Source organism: Rhinopithecus bieti, unplaced genomic scaffold, assembly GCF_001698545.2.
Source record: "Rhinopithecus bieti isolate Rb0 unplaced genomic scaffold, ASM169854v2 scaffold_6935, whole genome shotgun sequence".
Classification (NCBI taxonomy): Eukaryota; Metazoa; Chordata; class Mammalia; order Primates; family Cercopithecidae; genus Rhinopithecus; species Rhinopithecus bieti.
The window spans coordinates 923,719-940,623 of record NW_016805255.1 but is presented as its reverse complement, the minus strand read 5'-3'; the positions used below and the strand labels follow the sequence as shown (position 1 = coordinate 940,623).

At 43.0% G+C, this 16,905-nt stretch overlaps 1 protein-coding gene across 2 annotated transcripts in view; it reads right to left on the bottom strand.

Moving 5' to 3' along the window:
* The window catches only part of VWA3B (von Willebrand factor A domain containing 3B), a 224,117-nt gene that overhangs the window by 122,419 nt on the left and 84,793 nt on the right, over positions 1–16,905 (bottom strand). The gene's annotated exons all lie outside the window — the stretch shown is intronic.

Below are 16,905 nucleotides of genomic sequence, written 5' to 3'. Positions count from 1 at the left end.
GCAAAAACCGCAATTACTTTTGCAACAACCTAACAATTCAAAAGACTGCAAAGCAGGGTTATTTTTTATTTCACTTCCTCCCCTCCCTAAGTTGACTGGCCCCACGCCTGGGTGGAGGTGACCAGTAGACCAAGACTGTGTGTCAGGAGCCATATATGTGTAAGGATGGAGTCAGAAGCTCTGGCTTCAAGTCCTGGCTCCATCACCTGCGAGCTTGGGCAAGTTGCTCAAACTTGGATGAGTCACTCCACTTGATCTCTCTTAGCTTAGGCAGGATTCTTCACCTGCAGCTGGAAGATAGTATTTGCTCGGTCTTCCTAGGTAAACTGCAGCAATTCAGTGAGAAAAGTTATATGAAGCCAGACGCGGTGGCTCACACCTGGAATCCCAGAACTTTGGGAGGCCAAGGCAGGTGGATCACCTGAGGTCAGGAGTTTGAAACCAGCCTGACAAGGCGAAACCTCATCTCTACTAAAAATACAAAAAATTAGCCGGGTGTGGTGGCGGGCACCTGTAATCCCAGCTACTTGGGAGGCTGAGGCAGGAGAATTGCTTCAACCCGGGAGGCAGAGGTTGTGGTGAGCCGAGATTGTACCATTGCACTCCAGCCTGGGCAACAGAGCAAGATTCCATGAAAAAAGATAGAAAGATAGAAAGATAGAAAGAGAGGAAGGAAGGAAGGAAGGAAGGAAGGAAGGAGGGAAGGAAGGAAGGAAAGAAAGGGGAAGGGAGGGAGGGAGGGAGGAAGGAAGGAGAGAGAAAGAGAAAGAGAAAGAAAGAATGAACGAAAAGGAGAGAAAAAGAAAGAGAAAGAAAGAAAGGAAGGAAGGGAGGGAGAGAGGAAGGAGAGAGAGAGAAAAAAGAAAGAAAAAGAAAGGAAGAAGGAAGGAAGGAGAGAGAAAGAAAGAGAAAGAAAGAAAAGAAAAGAAAGGAGGGAGGGAGGAAGGAGAGAGAGAAGGAATAGAAAGAAAGGGAAGGGAGGAAGGAGGAAGGAAGGAAGGAAGGAAGGAAAGAAGGAAGGAAGGAAAAGGCGTGTAAATGTGCTTTGTAATGTGGTGGAAACAGAAGCGATGAGGTGGAGGTGATCAACCCACAAAGGCTAGCAGGCTGCCTCCCACGAAGCTCCCTTGTTACCTTGGTGAGTGTGTCCTGACTCACAGCCTGGCATTCCACCCTGCAGGCTCAGAAACCTCATGTGCCATATCCAGGACAACTCACCTTAGCTTCACAGGGTGAAGTATAACCCAGAATGCCAATTGCCTAAACATCTCCAGCCTCGGGCACATTTCCGTGGTGTTTTCCAGGGGTAATCTACACTCTAACTGGGAAGACATGTTATGTTACCTGAGCAGGACAAGCCAGCATATCACACAAGCAGAAAACTGTTTTTCTAGATTACTCAAAACTTGGAACAGCACCTAAGGGAGAATGAGTTACTCAGGGGTGGACACAAAGGAGGGGTGAGGAACTGTGAAGCTGGAAGGAGGCACTGGTGTCTGGAGCTGGCCGTGCACGTCTCCCAACTCCATGCTCGGCGATGGCCACTTGGTAGGCTGAAAGAGACCGTGGTGGGTTGTTAAACCCTGCACACCACTGGAAGGCAGGCAGAAAGGACCCTGAGCCTTCGGCCCCACTGGGACCGTGGGAGCCCTAGGAAGACGCGGAAGGGGTTCTGGGCAGGCAATGTTTTTTTCTAACAGTGCTATCATGTAGGAGGTCCACCAGCGCTACAGAGTTTCGTTTAACTCCGCTTACATTAATGGCTCTCAACCTTTCACAGTGGCATCCCCTGAGGAGCTTTAAAAGAAATACGGACGCCTGAGTCCCATCCATTAGATTCAGTTTTAACTGGTTTGGGAGTGTGGCCTGGACATTGGGATTTTTTGAAGCTCCCCAGGCAACTGTATTGTGCAGCCAAGCTTTGCCACCGGCTTAAGGTGGAAAGGACTTCTCAGTTATGACTTGGCAACCCCATCAGCTGATGCTTCCATCAGACACAGATGCAAGTGAAGTCCTACTAATTAAAAAGTAGCACTCACTGTTAGGGAAACAAAAATATGACCCAGACTTTCCTATTACTATATTTAATGGGATATATAATTAGAACAAGATTGGAAGACATAAATCATGTTAGAGCCAATTCCTTCTGTATAATATGTAAAGGACACATTAATGCTTCATGAGACCCATGTCCTTGAATTTTAATAGAACGCCATTGGAAGAATTCGCTCTGAAACCTACGAGTGGGGAACTTCTCAAAGAAGCTTGTTTTGGATTTTGAACTTTAAACCAACCTGGCATCAGAAGCCCCTCAGAGCTGCATCCCCGACACCAGGAACTGGCTTCTCCATGAATCATAAAGCATCTTTTCACCCTTCTCCAGGAGCTCAAGCCAGAGGCTTCTCAGAGCTTCGAGTCCCTGGGGTTCGCCTACACACTCTCCCCCATCACACAGAGGCAGCAAAAAGAGGACGCCGCCGTTTCTGTCAGGGAGATCAGCCTCCTTGGAGAAACCCTTGGGGCGACATTGTCTTCAATTTTTATTAATTATATTCCCATTCACTGTGTTTTTGCTTAGGAAGACCTTTCCTTTTCTCCTCTCCCTTTTTTTCCTGATCAAGAGGTATAGTAGGAAATTAAATTTTCATTCAATTATTTCCATAAAAACACACACCTTATTATATCCTTCTGCTCTGTTTTGGGCTGCCTTCTTTTAAAAAAGATAAGAGCCCTCTGTCAAGTATAAATTCAAGCTTACCATAGAACTTCCTAAAAACACATTCGAACCAATCCTTTTGAAAGAGGCAGAGACTAACTTCTGACTCCAGCTTCACCGTGGACCAGACGGTGCAGTCCTGAGGGCAGGATTCAGGCTCCCAATTACCATCTGAAAAGGGGGTTCAGGCAAGCCGCCAGAGCAACCTGAACTTTCATAGAGGAAAGAAGGGTGAGCAAGCAATCGAAACCAAACAGCCCAGGCACTCTAAAGCTAAAGAAAGGAGGAAAAAAAGAAATAAAAGAAAAAGAAAAAAAAAGGAGGAAATCTTTTAACTTCCAGTGCTAATTACACCAATTAATGGCTGAGTCTCATTTTCCTGGGAGGGGCAGGGAAGGGCATCATCCATTCATTAGCGTCACTTACTAAGGGGTCCTTCCCATTCCCCAGCAGTTAGCTTAATTAAAAATGTTACATGAATTCTCACCCACAGAGAATTCATTTATTATAGAGGTATGAGCTCACAGCTAATCCTGATTACATGGCTTTCCTATTCCACAGGACAGATTGCTAAAGATGTTCTTTCTGTTATGAGAAGGGATCACATCTATGCCACAGGATTAACCAGCCCTGTGCTCCCCATCCTACTTGTCAATCTCAGAACATTTTTCAATGAAAAAGACCTACTGGGAAAATGCTTTTGAAAACCATCCCTGCTATAGCCAGGGCCACACACACAAAGATAAATTGGGCACAGTTTTCCTTGCCCACTCCTCTTCCTGTCCCTCATCCAACCGCCAGGTTCAGCTCCAGAGGGGCTCACAGCCATCAGGGATTTCTCACCACCATAACTCCCTTCTCCCATCCTCCTCCACTAAATGTTACTTGCCTGGCACCTCACTCCTGCCATGCTAGCCCCACATGCCTTTCAGGAGGGCTGTCAGCAAACGAATAAACTAGAACTCTAGATCAAGTCTGACGTTTCCAAGAGCGGGTCCCACAGAAACTGCCTCCACTGCATGTCAGTGGCTTCTACTCAGGAAGAGGGTTCCTTAAACAAAAAGTTTGGGGAGCTTGAAAAGAAGGTTTCAAGGGGTTCTTGTTCACAGGACTTCTCTAAGACTTTCTTAGGGGAATGGGCAGTGGGGCTTACCACAAGCAAGATTCCCAAAGCTGTTTAGCCCCAGAGTCTTTCTGCATAGAACGTTTTACAGGGCTTGTATTTAACAGGCCATAACCCCTGTGATCACAGGTGCCATGAGACAATGAACAAACTCTTGGCCACCACATGGGGAGTGGCACAGGAAAAGAATGCTGTGAATTAGCTGAAAAGGAAGGCAGAAGGGAAGAAGGAAGGAGGGAGGAAGAGAAAGAAGGGAGGGAGGGGAAGAGAGAAGGGAAAGGAAAGGAAAGGAAAGGAGGGAAGGAGGGAGATGTTTGGTACAACATGGAACAATTGAGATTAGGAAGTGAGACAGGATTGATGGAGTTAGGGAAATTTAGACCTGAAATTCACATGTTAAGTGGCGAGGATGAGGGAAGGAGGGAGGGAGGGAGGCAGGAAAGAAGGGAAAGATAGAAGGGAGGGATGGAGGGCAGGGAGAACAGAAGAAGGGAAGGAAGGAAGGGAGGGGAGAAAAGAAGGAAGGAAACCAGAATTGAGGACAGCTGGGAAAGGAGGGCGAAAGGTAGCAACTGTCAGGAAAAGAAATCTGGTCCCGCCTGCTGGTGAGATGAGTGAGGTTTCAGCTCTGTGAGCCAGTTAAGCATGGAGCAGCTGCAAGGGCTGTGAGTTCTCTGAAAGTCAGATGAAGCCCATCCCAGTCTGAGATCCAGGAGCCAGGTGGTGACAGTGTGGTGAGAGAGCAGCTCATCTCTGAGCAATCAAGCCCTTTGTCTGCTGCAGTTATTAACTAAACCTGCTGTTAACCTACGCTTGCTAAAGTACCATGCAATAAGCATATCTGCCCGGCACCGCAGGGGAGCCAAGAAATGGGGAGGAGGGGATGAAGGAGATGGAGGATGGTAACCCTCCAACATTCTACCAAACTGATTCACTGTGGAGATCAGGTAAATGTTCTCTGGAGCACCCCCACGGGCTACACACAAGGACTGAGGACCAACTAAAACCTCTGTTATAAAGAAGGGCTCCATGGCATGCCCAACTGGAAAAATGATTCCAACCCATAGTGTTCTCAATTCCTACAATCCTCTGGAGGTAGAGGTGGGAGAGAGAGAAAAGGAATAAAAAACAAGGAGGCAAAAAAGAAGCAGACATAAAAACAAAGAACATCAAACACCAATAACAAAGAACACGGAAGAGGAGCTAATGCCCCCTAAAGACATGGTTCAACATTTCCCTCACTTTCTCTTCTGCCTTATGATTCTGAAAGAAGGAATCTTAAAAAGAATTATTTTAGATGTAAGGTGTGAATGATGCAGCTGCAGGAAGAATTTTTAAACTACAGCATCTGCAGCTGGCTACAGAGAAATAAGGAGCAGTTAATTTAGCGACAAGCCTGCATGAAGACTGAGAAGAAACCACTAAAGGGACTACAGACTGCAAAGAAGAATTATAAAAGCCACATCTTACTGTGTCTATATCTAACTAGCATTTAAAACAAATTGAAAATAGTTGAGGATCAGTGAGGTAGGCATCAGACTGTACCTTAGGCTATTACTTCTTTAAAAATAGCTGTGGTATCGCAAGATAAACACAGACTGATTCAAGATGTTTGGTACAACATAGAACAATTGAGATTAGGAAGTGAGAAAGGATTGATGGAGTTAGGGAAATGTGGACTGAGTGACCTGAAATTCACATGTTAAGTGGCGAGGATGAGAACCCTAAAACAGAGTGTGAATGCTGGAATGAAACCAAGATGGAAAGCTGAATCTACTTCCTTCAGAAAATTAAAATATTTATCACCTTTGTGATCTTGCATCACTGTTGCTGAGGTTTTTAAAAAAATCTTTAGTCAGCATATTTATTTCATATATTCTGTCAAAACTTTTGAGATATAATTCACATATCATAAAATTTGACAGCAAGGTGACTATAGTAATGGTGATAAATTATATTCTTGAAATTATATTCTTGAAAAATCCAAAGAGAACTATTAAGTGTTCTCACCACAAAAATGTTTACTATGTGAGGTAATCTAATTTTTAATTAGCTAGATTTAACAAAATTTCACAATGTACATATACTTCAAAACATCATGTTGTACATGAGAAATAGATACAATGTTATCTGCCAAATTAAAAAAAATAAAGTATTGGTGTTAATTATTCTTTAAACACTTGAAAGAAGTCACCAGTGAAGACATTTGGTCCTGGCTTCTCTTTGTGCAGACTTCTTAAAAAAATTACTAACACAGTTGCTTATGACAGATCTATGCAGAATTTCCATTTCTTCTTGAGTCAGTTTTGGTAGTTTGTGTCTTTCTAGGAATTTGTCCATTTCGTTTAGGTTATCTTATTCATCAACATACAATTGTTCATAGTAGTCTCTTATAATCACTTTTATTTTCAAAAGGCTGGTACTCATACCTCTTCTTTCCCATTCCTGGTTTTAGTAATATGGGTGTCTCTCTCTCTCTCCCTCTCTCTCTCTCTCTCTCTCCTTTCTTGGTTTGTCTAGGTAAGGATTTCTCAGCTTTGTTGATCTTCTAAAGCAACAAACATTTAATGTTTTAATTTTATTGTTTTCTATTTTCATTTTATGTATAGCTTCTCTAACTTTTTTTTTTTTATTATTTCCTTCCTTCTGTTTGTTTCACTTTAGTTTACTCTTCTAATTTCTTTTCTTTTTTTTTTTGAGACAGAGTCTCGCTCTTTCGCCCAGGCTGGAGTGCAGTGACCGGATCTCAGCTCACTGCAAGCTCCGCCTCCCGGGTTTACACCATTCTCCTGCCTCAGCCTCCCGAGTAGCTGGGACTACAGGCGCCCGCCACCTCGCCTGGCTAGTTTTTTGTATTTTTTTAGTAGAGACAGGGTTTCACCATGTTAGCCAGGATGGTCTCGATCTTCTGACCTCGTGATCCGCCCGTCTCGGCCTCCCAAAGTGCTGGGATTACAGGCTTGAGCCACCGCGCCCGGCCGTTACTCTTCTAATTTCTTAAGGCAGAGGTTTGGATAATTGATGTGAGATCTTTCTTCTTTTTTGAGGTAGGTATTTTCAGCTAAGCACTGCTTTAGTTGTATCCCATAGGTTTTGGAATGTCAAACTTTTTGTTTTCATTCGCTTCAAATAATTTTTCAATTTTCTGTTTGATATATTTCACCCTCTGGTTATTTAGAAGTATGTTGTTAGTATTCACATGTTTGTCAATATTCAAAATGTCTTACTCTTATTTATTTTAATTTCATCCATTGTAGTCAGAAAGATACTTTGTATGATTACAATCCTTTTAAACTTACTGCAACTTGTTTTGTGGCCTAACATATGGCCTATTCTAGAGAATGTACACTTAAGAATATGTATTCTACTGCTGTTTCATATAATCTTCTATAGATGTCTATTAGATTTAGTTGAAGTGTTGTTTAGTCTTTTATTTCCTTGTCAATCTTCTGCCTAATTGTTTCATCCCATATTGAAAGTGGGATAATGACGTCTTCATCTACTATCATTAAACTATAGAAGACCTTTCAATTCTGTCAGTTTTTGCTTCTTGTATTTTGGTAAACTGTTGTTACATGCACATGATTATGTATTCATAATTGTTACATCTTCCTGGTAAATAATTGACACTTTTATCATTACCAAATGTCCTTTGTCTCTAATAAGAATTTCTGTCTTAAAGACTCTTTTGTCTGAAATTAGTATAACTATTCAGTTCTCTTTTTGTTACTTATTTGTATGGTATATCTTTTTCCATTCTTTACATTCATCCTATTTCTGTCATTAAATCTAAAATGTGTCTCTCGTAGACAGCATATAGTTAGATCATGCAGTTTTTTTGTGTGTGTGTTTTGTTTTGTTTTTACTTACTTGCCATTCAATTAAAGTGTTTAATCCATTGACTTTTTCCTTCTTTTTTTCTTTTCTTTTTTTCTTTTTTTTTTTTTTGAGACAGAGTTAAGCACCCACTATCCTGTCCAGACTGGAGTGCAGTAGCTATTTACAGGTGCAATCATAGTGCACTGCAGCCTCAAACTCCTGGCCTCAAGCAATCCTCCAACCTCAGCCTCTCAAGTAGCTGGGACTACAGGTGTGTGCCACTATGCCCAGCTAATCCATTTACACTTCATATAATAAATGATATGGTAAAATTAATGTCTGCCATTTTGTTATTTGTTTTCTACATGTCATATATTTTTCATTCTTCTATTCCTCTATTATTACCTTATTTTGTGTTAACTGAATATTTTCTAGTATTCAATTTTAAGTTATTTGGAATTTCTTTTACTATTTCTTAGTGGCTGCCATGGAGATTTTAATCAAAATCTTAACTTATCACTCAGATTAATCAACTTAATATACAAAACATTAAATCTATATAACTCTACTGCCTCCCCCCTCCATTGTGTTGTTATTCTCATATAAAGTATACCTTTAAACACGTGTGTTTATCAGAACAGATTAAAATTTTTTTGCTTTATAAAGTTGTCTTTTGAATCAGATAGGAGAAAAAATAGTTACAAACAAAAAATATATTTATACTATAATTTCTGTTTACCCACGTAGTTATCTCTATTGGTGGCCTTTATTTCTTCCTGTGGATTCAAGTTATTCTCCAATAGTCTTTCATTTTATCCTGAAGGATTTCCTTTAGTATTTCTTTAGGGCAGGTTTGCTGAAAGTAAATTCTCTTGGTTTTTGTTTATATTAATTTTTCCTTTTTTTTTTTTTGAGACGGAGTCTCACTCTGTCACCCAGCCTGGAGTGCAGTGGCACGATCTCAGCTCACTGTCACCTCTGCCTCCTGGGTTCAAGTGATTCTCCTGCCTCAGCCTCCTGAGTAGCTGGACTTTATGGTATGCCATTGGTCTCTTAGACTCTGTTAGGTTTTTTTTCATTCTTAATCCTTTTGTTCTTCAGACTGGTTAACCTCAGTAGAGCTATCTAAAAGTTCATTGGTTTGTTCTTCTGCTTGCTCAAATCTGGTGTTGAACCCCTCTAGTCAGTTCCTCATTTCAATACTTTGTACTCCAGAACTTTTTTCAACTCCAGAATTTCTATTTGCTTCTTAAAAAAAAAATTTCTCTCATTATTGATATCTCTATTTGGTAAGACATTGTTCTTATACTTTCTATGTTCTTTAGACATAGTTTCCTTTAGTTCTTTGACATATTTAAAATCACTTATTTAATATCTTTATCTAGTAAGGTCAATGTCTGGGCTTCCTCCTGGACATGGACAGTTTCCTCATGGACAGTTCCCATGGATTGCCTTTTTTCTTTTGTACGGTCCATAGTTTGTTTCTTTGCATGCCTCGTTTTTGTTGTTGTTGTTGACAACTGGACATTTTAAATAATAAAACTCAGCAACTCTGAAAATCAGATTCTCCCACCTGCCCAGAGTTTGTTGTGATTCTGTTTGTTTATGACTCCTGAATTCTGTAAAATCTGCATTCTTTGTCATTTGTAGCTACTGGAGTCTCCACTCAGTTAACTCAGTGGTCAGCTAATAATTCAACAGAGATTTCCTTACATCTTTTGGACTATTCCTTGCTGAGGAGCTGTGTGTGTATCAGGCCACACTTTCCACACTGCAGCAGTGAACAACTCTCCCTCAGCCTTTACTTCCTGCTGGTGCACAACCTCGAGCTCAGCCTGAGATGACAGCTGAGGGCCCTCCTGAGTCTTTTTTTGAACATATGCATAGCCTGGGCATGCCCACAGCCCTGTGCATGTGCCTGCCTGGGCTATGCATGATAGATTCCCAGTAATACCCCAGAGCTTTAGAAAGACCAATGGACATCCCATTCCCCAGTTTTTCATCTTAAGTGTTTTGGTTTACCTCTTGTTCATCCTGACTGCTATCTACAACCTCAGTCAGCCATAAAGTTAATCAATCACTTCTCATTGTTTTTGACAACTGTCCCCAGAGAAAAGGCTTTTCCCACGGAAGAAGAACTGAGTGAAGTCAAATAAAGAAAGCTTTGTAAGTGGGGTCTTCCAGAGAGCCAGTGGACAGGTCAAATAATGAGAATTATTCTGGAAATGAGGCTTTGAAGGAACTCCAACCCCATCCTGCCCCCTCCAGTGGCTGTGAGCCTGCGGTTTCCAGTGTGACCACAAACTGTTGGTTTTCAAGGTTAGTGAGAAGCTAGAGCTGGGGAATGTGAATAGGACTAGCTAAAATGCCACCAACTCACTGTTGTCACTGAGATTCAATTTTTTTTTTTTTGAAAAAACACTCCCCAGATTGCTGCACACCTTGGGTTAATTCCTAGAGTTATGAAAAAAGTTGATTCTGATAAGGTCCTTGTGCCTTCTATGAAGGAGAAGTTTTGAAGGTCCTTAATGCTGCCATTTTTGCTCAGGTATTTTGGTGTTTCCATAATTAGGGGCCCAAATACACTAAATATAATTACTCAATAGGTTTGTTGTGCTTTTCCACAGTCATTTTTTTTTTCTTTTGAGACTGAGTCTCGCTCTGTTGCCTAGGCTGGAGTGCAGTGGCATGATCTCAGCTCACTGCAACCTCCGCCTCCTGGGTTCAAGCAACTCTCCTGCCTCAGCCTCTCAAGTAGCTGGGACTACAGGCGCACACCACCACGCCCAGCTAATTTTTGTATTTTGAGTAGAGACGGGGTTTCACAATGTTGGCCAGAATGGTCTCGATTTTTTGACCTCGTGATTCGCCCACCTGGGCCTCCCAAACTTCTGGGATTACAGGCGTAATCCACTGGCGCCCAGCCCTCTACAGTCATTTTTTAACAACATGATTTTTAATGTTGACATTTCACCATACCTGTATCGCATTCCAATATTTTTCCCAAGTTAAATGCATAGCATCTACAAAATTCTAATCAACCAATTCTCCCAAATTTGAGGAGAAAATTTTGAGAAATTAATCTTGAATCATGGGAGAATTACATGGCATTTTTCTGCAAATGTTTTGCCACATGTGCTTTTTGTCTGGAAAATACAAAGCTCAGTGCCCACTGGAAAATGCATTATTTGAGTAAGCACAGTCTTGGTCCTTTCTAGCATTCTCATTTGTTGCTTATTAATCAACCTTGTCAAAGTTCACTTGACTATACAGAGAGCTTTACAGATATAAAGGCATTCTGAAGAAAATGTGAGTTCTAGGAAGAAATATTATTTTATCCTATGCCTTGCCTGAAGTGTGAACACTTTGACAAGAGTGTCATTTGCTTCTGGTTGCATAAGACACCAGCTGTGTCCTGCCCCAGATCTCTTCTGCAGCCTTCTTTGAGCAAAAAGGGAAGACATTCTTGAGAAGATAAACACGTACACGTACTCTGTAAATTAGCTTGTTCTGCTCTCAAATTGCAGGTCATCCTGGTGGCAAAATAGTCTTCATCTAGTACACTTACTAAACATCTAGCATTGGTGCAGAACAGAAAACTCAGATGATATTTCACCTCTGTGGATATCAGAGTCCAAAGAACTTGGGGTCAAAGATTCAGAAACATGGGGTTCCTGCTTGATACGCCTTTATTTATCTTTATACCAAGAATATTCACTTCACCCCAATAGTGTATCTGAATTCTCCACCTACATAGTAAATTGTCTCCTCTATTTCTCTACCAGGCTCTCAAGGATGCTTCAGTCTCAATAGGTTCAAACAAAATGTGTCATCCCCCACCCTCACCTGGTTCTCCTCCAGCATTCTCTCAGCATAGTGGACGACACCGTATCCATCTAGGAGCTTACTTTTGACACCTCCATCTGCCCCACACCCAAGTCCTATTGATACGAAGTGCTGGGAAGGGAAGAGCTGGTCCCTTTAAATGATATGGAAGTGGGGAAGGAAAGTGCTGGGTACAGGAAGGGTATGGACCCTGGCTAGGGCTCCACCTCCATGGACCTAGGTGAGGACATGTGTTTCTGTTTTCCCACCCAAATGCTGCATTTCCCAAGACCACCCTGGCCTGTCATGCCCCCATTCTGTACAGAGACAGAAGCAGCTGGACATTGAGAGGAGCATATCAGAGGAGGAACACACAGGCGGCTGGATGTTGGGAGGAATGCGCCGGCATGCCAGCAGGCCACTGACCAGCAGAATGATGCAGAGTTTGGCTGGGGCAGTCAGAGGAGAGCCCGGGCTGCCAAGCAGCCTGACTCCAGGGAAAAACCATCACCCTTCTGGCTCCCCCATCTGCTGAGATGCTTCCACTCAATAAAACCACTCATTCTCAAGCCCACGTTTGATACGACTCTTCCAGTACACCAAAGCAAGAATCCAGGATACTGAAAGCCTCTGTCCTTGTGACAAGGTAGAGGGTCAAATTGAGGTGGTTAACACAAACAAGAGCATCCTGTAACACACGCCCATTGGGGCTGCAGGAGCTGTAAACATTCACCCCCAGACACTGCTGTGGGGTTGGCACCCTACAGCCTGCCCATCTGAATGCCCCCCTAGAGGTTTGAGCAGCAGGGCACTGAAGAAGCAAGCCACTCCCCCATCACACATCCTGCAAGGGGGACAGGGGAACTTTTCCTGTTTCGCTGTCAATTCAACAACCAAACTCCCTCATATCTGCCCATTTATCACCTTCACAGGCTCCTCCTGCTCTTGTTCAGGATTGCCACCGTCACTGTACCAACATCTTTATTCTCTTCCCTCATCCTGTTGGTCCCCTCGTCTCCAACTTGTTTCCCACCCAGTAGCCAAAGTGATTTTTTTTCCTAAATGTAAATCTGATCTTAGCATTCTCCTGCTTACAATCCCCTAGCGGCTGGCCACTGGTATGAAATTGAGGGTGAACCCCTGTACCGCGGCTTCCAGACCCAGCACAATTGGGTCCCTGCCTCCCTCTCCAGACTCATCACTGGACACTGCGCTCCAGCCACACTCCTCTTTCCAGTTCTTCTAAAGTGCTGTTCTCCTTTCTGCCTCGGGGCCTTTGCATACGCTGTTCTTCTTCCTGGCAAGTACTCCCTGCTCTCTCCCATCCTTTCACCTCACTCACTTACCTCTTCAACCCTCAGATATCAGCTCCTAAGTTATTTCCTCAGGAAACCTTTCCTTGACCCTGGGAATAGCTCAGAAGCTCCCACTTTTCCTAAGTCGTGAATACCCCATTTGTGTTCATCTGATTTTCTACCTTCACGGAGCAAGAGGTGGTTCATGTAGGTCCTGCTTTACAAGGGCCCATTCCATGTCTCTTATTTACCATTATGTCATCATCTACCACAGTGCTACATAGAGTAAGCACTAAATAAACGAAAGAAGAGACAAGTGCATTAACCTTTGCTGAAGCCCTCATTACATCCTACCTATGGGACAGCACAGGTCTAGGTGTTTTACATGTGTTTTCTCATTTAACTTTCATAACAGTCCATGCAGTAAGTATTATCATTATCATCCACATTTTGCAAATAAGGAAACTGAGGCACAGATAATAAGTGTCTTGCCCAGCATCACACAGCAGGAGTGGGCAGAGTCAGGTTTAATATCTTTCTGGCTGGGTGCGGTGGCTCACGCCTGTAATCTCAGCACTTTGGGAGGCCGAGGCAAGGGGATCACGAGGTCAAGAAATCGAGACCATCCTGGCCAACATGGTGAAACCCCGTCTCTACTGAAAATACAAAAATTAGCCGGGCATGGTGGCGGGCGCCTGTAGTCCCAGCTACTCGGGAGGCTGAGGCAGGAGAATCACTTGTACCTGGGAGGCGGAGGTTGCAGTGAGCCGAGGTCGCACCACCGCACTCCAGCCTGGTGACGGTGATATTGTCTCAAAAAAAAAAAAAAAAAAAAAAAAAAATCTTCCCAACTCTGAGCCTGTGTACTTCATCACCACCCGGGACTATAAAGACATCTTGCTGGGGCCGGGCGCAGTGGCTCAAGCCTGTAATCCCAGCACTTTGGGAGGCCGAGACGGGCGGATCACGAGGTCAGGAGATCGAGACCATCCTGGCTAACACAGTGAAACCCCGTCTCTACTAAAAAATACAAAAAACTAGCCGGGCGAGGTGGCGGGCGCCTGTAGTCCCAGCTACTCGGGAGGCTGAGGCAGGAGAATGGCGTAAACCCGGGAAGCGGAGCTTGCAGTGAGCTGAGATCCGGCCACTGCACTCCAGCCTGGGCGACAGAGCGAGACTCCGTCTCAAAAACACAAACAAACAAACAAAAAAAAGACATCTTGCTGATTATTTAATACAATTGCTAATGAAAATAAGCACCATCCCGCTCTCCATTTGTTCAAAAAATATGTGCTCTAAACTCCTGTAGACCTACTGTAGGTTACAACAGCCTGCAGAGCCTGAATGAACCTTTAGCCATTTCCTTGTCTTTTGAAACTGAATTTGGTATTTTGAAACAAGCAAGTATTTGGAGTCCAATCTTGAGTCTCAGATGGTCATCTTTTGGACTGTCTCTGTTCATGACTGAAGCATGACTACACAGTGTGATTGGACTAATGATCTCTCCTGGGTCACAAAATGGCTGTGAAGGTTATTCCAAATGAGGAGTCCCTGAAATGCTTTGAGATGCAGCATCATCAAAGAAGGGTCAAGCTTCCCAAACTTTGGACAAATTCTATTGATTGACTCATTGATTCACCGATTCATTCATTCATTGTGAGACACAGTCTCGCTCTGTCACCCAGGCTGGAATGCCGTGGTGCGATCACCACTCACTGCCACGTCGACTCCCCACTTCTCGACTCAAGCGATTCTCCTACCTCAGCCTCCCAGGTAGTTGGGACTACAGGTCTGGACTGAAGTGATCTGCCCACTTCAGCCTCCTAAAGTGCTGGGATTACAGGTGTGAGCCACCACGATCAGCCTGGACAAATTCTTCAACGTTTTGTGAGAAAAGCCACCTTCGTGTTTGAGGGTCATGCCTAGAACAGGCACACTGAGACACACACACACACACACACACAGACACCCACAGAAGGCCCAGGTGTGTCCCACCCACGTCTCTGAACAGCTCAGCGCCAGAGGAGTGACTCTCCTTCTCCCTTTTTTCACTTTACCGAGAGTTGTATTGAGCTACAATTGACATATCTCATACGCCTTCAAAGTGTACACATTGGTAAGTTTCCACATACGTATGGTTAGATGTATGTTTATCACCTTGCTGTTTGTTTTCTATTAGCCCTATCTGTTCTTTGTTCTTTTTTTTTTTTTTTTTTCCTGACAGGTTTTGGTTTATTTTTAATTCTATTTTATTTCCTTTGTCAGCTTGTCTTGTTATTACAGTGGTTATCTTAGGTTTACAGTACACACCTTCAGCTTCTCATAGCCTAACTTCAAGTAATATGACATCGCTTCATGTATACTATGTGCCAATGATAAACTATTTCAGCTCGCGTAAGTCTGAAAACGTCTTTATTTTGCCTTTGCTTTTGAAAGCTATTTTTCTTTGTATAGAATTCCAGGCTGAATGTTTCAGGCACTGAAAGAAGAAATGCTACCCTGCTGTCTTTCATTTGAGTGAGAAATCTGCTGTCATCCTTGTCTTTGTGGCTTTGTGCGTATCTTTTGTGTCGTTGTTCTGGCTGCTTTTAAGATTCCCTCTGTGTTACTGATTTTAAGCAAACCAATTAAGATGTCTCTGGGTGTAGTCTTCCGTATTTTCTTGTGCTTAGCATTCACTGAGCTTCTTGGATCTCTGGGTTTGTAGTTTTCATCAAATTTGGAAACTTGTCAACACATTTCTTTAAATATTTTTCTGTTCCCTGCCCCTTCTACTTCCTCCCCTCAGGAATCCCATCTAATGTATATTTGGCCACTTGAAATTGTCCCACAGTTCACAGATGCTCTTTTGGGTTTTTCAAAACTCTTTTTTTCCTATGTCTGTCTCATTTTGGATAGTTTCTATTGCTGTCTTCAAGTCCACTCATCTCTTTTCCTGCAATGTCTAATCTGCCATTGATTCCATTTAGTAAGCTTTTCATCTAACACATTTTCTTCTCTTAAGTTTTCATCTCTAAAAGTTCAGTATGTGTCTTTTTAAAATATTTTCCTTGTCTAGACTTAGCTTTTGAACATATGGAATACAGTTATAACTCTGAGTGATTCTTCTGCCAATTCTAATGTCTGTGTTAGTTCTCAGTTTTGATTGATGGATTTTCCTACTTATTACAGGTCACATTTTTCTGCTTCTTTTCACACCTTGTAATCTTTGATTAGATGCCAATCATTGTGAGTTTGACCTTGTTGGGTACTGGATGCTTTTGTTCTTATACATTTTCTTGAGCTTTGTTCAGAAATGCAGCAATGTTACCTAGAAATAGTTTGTTCTTTTCATGTCTTGCTTTAATGATTTCTTAGGAGGGCCCACAGCAGTGCTTGATTTAAAGCTAGTTATTCCCCATGACTGAGGCAAGACCTTGCCAAGTAGTCTCCCCAGGGACCCATGAATTCTAAAGCTTTCAGGCTGATGAGAACAGGCACTGTTCTTGGTCCTGCGTGCATTCCAAGCCCCGTTTCTTCTAATCCTTTCCAACGGCCCTTTCCCATACTCTTCTCACATGCATGAGCTGATCAGTATTCAAATGAATTCTTGAGGGGAACCCTTTGCAGATTTCTGGATTTCTCTCTCTGTGCATCTATTTCCTCTCTGGTACTTTGTCCTGTGAATTGTAGCTGCCTTGGTCCCTCCAGACCCTCAGCTCTGTCTCCCAAACTCAGGATGTGTTCTGGGCTCCGCTTGGGTTCCTCCTCTGTGCACCAGGGCCTGGAAACTCTCAAGCCAGGAAGCGAGGGAAAGCTAGAGCTCATGGTTTTTTTGCCCTGTATGTCAGAAATCACCGGCCTTCATCATTAGTGTTCAGAGTCCTACAAACCATCGATTCATATATTTTTGTCAGTTTTTTTTTTTCCAGGGAACTCTCATGTCCTGCTCTTGGTAAGTATAAGAGGTTTACAAAAAAAAAACTATCAGTGGCCTCACCTTCTTCTCACCTTCTTTTCATCCCAGGCACCAGACTCATGAGACATTTCTCCCAGCAACTGCCCTCCTGGTCCTATGGACCTGTATGTGCCAGGTGACCTAGAACCACTGTGCAGAATGGCAGCTTGCTGGATCTCCTCCGATCCGC